This window comes from Notothenia coriiceps, unplaced genomic scaffold (genome assembly GCF_000735185.1).
Source record: "Notothenia coriiceps isolate Sejong01 unplaced genomic scaffold, NC01 NC01_scaffold00004365, whole genome shotgun sequence".
Lineage (NCBI taxonomy): Eukaryota > Metazoa > Chordata > Actinopteri > Perciformes > Nototheniidae > Notothenia > Notothenia coriiceps.
In genome coordinates, this window is record NW_011337066.1 from 1 (window position 1) to 4,042 (window position 4,042).

Here is a 4,042-nt window from a genome sequence, read left to right on the forward strand (position 1 = left end):
AGACCCTCCCCCCGTCTCTCTCTCTCCCCGCAGATCAGACCCTCTCCCGGCTCTCTCTCTCCGCAGATCAGACCCTCTCCCCGTCTCTCTCTCTCACCGCAGATCAGACCCTCTCCCTGGCTCTCTCTCCCCGCAGATCAGACCCTCTCCCCGTCTCTCGTTCTCCCCGCAGATCAGACCCTCTCCCCGTTTCTTTCTCCCCGCAGATCAGACCCTCTTTCCAGGCAGCAGCTCCTTCCCGCTCCCCTCTCTCTCTCTCTCTCTCTCTCCCTCTCCTTCTCTGAGCCGCCATGTCTGCTAGCTCTATGCTAACTTCCCCACCCCCTCACCCCTCCTGAACCCTCCAGAGACTGGGTACTCACACAGTATCTCTCCCGGATCCTGGAGGCCTTACAGCGGCTGTGATGGAAGGACCGTGTGTTCCTCTCCGGAGCTACATGCTAACGAAGCTATAGCTGGTGGATCGTACGGTCATTTAAAGCGTCTGATAACAAACAGGAAGAGAGCCCCCAGATGAAGCCCATATTTGGAATGTCCCTAGCGGCCAACCGGTGTAACTGCCACCACCGTGACGTCACTGGGCCCAAAAATACTTTTCGTCGTTGACTTACATTGGGAAAGAGACGTCTGTAAATCAGCATACATTTGTATTTGAGTTAAATAAACTACCCGAAACGAACTCTTGTATATTCCTTATTCAAATCATTAGCGTGTAAAAGTTGCAAAATGCTTTTAAAGCTGAATCCAGAGTTATTATGTCTCTCCATTCATCTGACTGACAGAGAGCGGGAGATGGGAGGCGGGGCTTAAGGGAAACTCCACTGCGCATGCTCTGTGGGCCCACATCCGGGTACATTTGCTCTCCATAGTGAGCTATTTAGTGCTTCATGTGAGCAGCTACATAGGAATGAACGGAGTGTCTTTATACAGACTATCAGATACTATTTGAGACGGTAGCTCCTGTTCCCGCTGAACTAACGAACATTAAGAACACACCGCATGACTCTGGGTTATTTATTTAATAAAATAAGCTCTACAAAGACTAATTTCTTCATCTGTTCTCTGAAAACAAGCCTCTCCACCGGGGAGAGAACCAGCTCCTCCCGGTAACATCCAGCTCCTCCCGGTAACATCCAGCTCCTACCCGGTTATACTGTTACTTTCCCCCGGGTTATGATACTAATGGTGTAAAGTAACAGTTAATATTAAAGGTGAATACTCACGTTTTCTCTCCGCTTCCTTCTCTCCGCGAACAGATTCACGAACAACAAGCTGTTGAGCCCGGAGCTCTGTTTCCCGACACCTGATTGGCTGCGGTGACAGCGGCGGTCAGAACGGGGAAATCTGATTGGTTAACAGATCCCTCCGTTTTAATTGGACATACCTCGTACTGGCGTTGCTATTGGTCTATACGAACACGGCGCCACGAGGGAAATGACGTTGTCAACTGGGGACGCAGCCAATCAGAGCCGAGGATCAAAGGAAAACCCGCGAATAGAGTACTATTGGTCGCGTGCGCTTTGTGCCTGGAGATGGAGCTCTGCGATTGGCTGAGATGGCTTCCGGTGTATCTGTGAAGCCCCGCCCCTATACGTGCTGGTATACGCTCACCAAACTCCATTCAGAAATCTGTGAGTTAAACTAACCTCGTTCATCGACTGGATGTTAACAAACTGTGTTTATTAAGTTAGTACGTAAAGTATCTGATATATATTAATTAATGATATATATATTAACACACTAAGCTTCAGATATTCTCCATCAAACCTCACTTTCTAACCGGTTAGCAGGTAGAACCAACCGGAAGGAGCTTTATTAGTAAACAAAAGTTCCCTTTGTGTTTGTTTACACTCATGGCAGCTCAGCCGGAATAAAGAGGCGGGTTGTTCACCTTGATAAACGTCTTGTTGTCTTTACTGTGTCTTAAACTCCTTAAAAATGAATGCTGTAAACACTTAATGGACTCTTTTCTCAACCTAGTTCTGCGACGTGGTTTATATGCGCGAGACCATGTCACATTATGGGATGTTTGGACCATGGTTTCAGAGCACGAGCACCTGAGGGTTAGTCAGACTCTGGAGAAATAACGGCAGTTTCAGTCGGTGTTTGTAGAAGAGAAGCGGAGGGGGCGGGGCCAGCGTGTGACGTCACAGGAAGAGGGTGACGTGAGAGTCATATAAGGCATGCTGCTCTGTGGAAGTTATTATTAACATGAACACATGCTGGGAGACAGGTGTGTCCCACAGGTGAGGGACACATACTACACTGAGCTAAGGGACGGAGACTGTTCAGAGACACTATACTGAGCTAAGGGACGGAGACTGTTCAGAGACACTACACTGAGCTAAGGGACGGAGACTGTTCAGAGACACTGAGCTAAGGGACGGAGACTGTTCAGAGACACTGAGCTAAGGGACGGAGACTGTTCAGAGACCCTGAGCTAAGGGACGGAGACTGTTCAGAGACACTGAGCTAAGGGACGGCGACTGTTCAGAGACACTGAGCTAAGGGACGGAGACTGTTCAGAGACACTGAGCTAAGGGACGGAGACTGTTCAGAGACACTGAGCTAAGGGACGGAGACTGTTCAGAGACACTTTGAACTGTTCTAACTGCGTAATAATCCGTGTTAGTTTACGATAAGCACTTCATTGATCTCAGTGTGAAATGTTTGCGTTGCAGCAGCAGCGTAAAAACACAAGGCATTGCACATGAGAAATTAAAAGAGTCAAACAATTCTTAATATCTTAATCTCAAATAGAAATAAAAGACCAACGTTCAAAAGACAGCAGCATTTGATCAGGCTTAAAGCCAGCCTTCCTTCAGATGGGGCGATGCTCCTCTGACATCAACATGTGTCTTTGACTGCGCACATATTTTATATACATTTGTTTTATATTCTGGATTGTGGGAAACGGTGTCTCGATCTCTCTGTACACACAAAGCGGGAGATTGATGTAGAGGCTCCTCCTCCCTTTCCTCCGTCAAGAGCACCGGAGAACACCGGAGAACACCGGAGAGCACCGGAGAACATCGGAGAGCACCGGAGAACATCAGAGAGCACCGGAGAACAAACACACACTTTCTCAAACTGGTCTTTTTTTTTTATTTTGGAAGCGGAAATTCAAACCAAATGAAACATGAAAGTTCATGAACTACAAAACATACAAAATAAAGTGAAGAAGGGGCGGCGTCATAGGAGTCTACATGTTGTCTTCATCGGAGTCATCCTCCTCCTCCAGAGAGTCCTGCAACACAACAACACTGTCAGTCTGTGTGTGTACCTGTGAGAGTGTGTGTGAGAGTGTAAGTGTGTGTGTGTGAGAGTGGTCAGACAGCCAAGAGGATATGACATCACAGGAGTTCAGCTTTTTAAGCGAAACCTCTGACTCTCATCATCCCACCCTGCAGACTGTGAGGTGTGTGTGTCTGTGAGGTGTGTGTGTGTGTGTGAGGTGTGTGTGTGTGTGTGTGAGGTGTGTGTCTGTGAGTGTGAGTCTGTGTGTATGTGTGTGGTGTGTGTGTGTGTGTGTGGTGTGTGTGAGGTGTGTGGTGTGTGTGTGAGGTGTGTGTGAGTGTCACCTTGGCGTATTTCTCCGCCTCCTCTCTAACGTCTTTGGGAACGAGCTGGTGTCGTCCGTCTGTGACTGAGGAGAGAGAGACAGAGTTTACTTCAAATTCAACGAGCTAACCGCTAACAGAGTTTACATCCCATAATGAGCTGGCAGCGGATTGGTCAGACAGCCAAGAGAAGGTGTGACATCACAGGATATCAGCAGTTTTAGCGAAACCGTTCTCATCTTCATCACTCCTCCCCGACAGCCAATCACAGGACAGATACAGCCTGAGCACACCTGAGTCACTATTAACTCACTAACACCTGTTCCCATGGTTACCTGTGTTCATGAGGGTTAAAGGCAGCTACTGTAATGCTACCAATCGTTTCTGTAACATTTCTTTTTAGTAAAACTGTTTATTTATTATGTTGTTTAATAAATATTAAAGACAAGTAGAGAGAGGACAGAAGAAGAAACGCAGCGCTG

At 47.6% G+C, this 4,042-nt stretch overlaps 1 long non-coding RNA gene across 1 annotated transcript; it reads right to left on the reverse strand.

Annotated features, from left to right (window-relative positions):
- Positions 1 to 3,085: 3,085 nt before the first annotated feature.
- LOC104942221 (uncharacterized) lies at positions 3,086 to 4,036 on the reverse strand. Its single transcript, XR_797980.1, has 2 exons — positions 3,582 to 4,036; positions 3,086 to 3,247 (listed from the first exon to the last, which is right to left on the reverse strand). It is a non-coding gene; the product is annotated as an uncharacterized lncRNA (long non-coding RNA).
- Between the last annotated feature and the right edge of the window lie 6 nt (positions 4,037 to 4,042).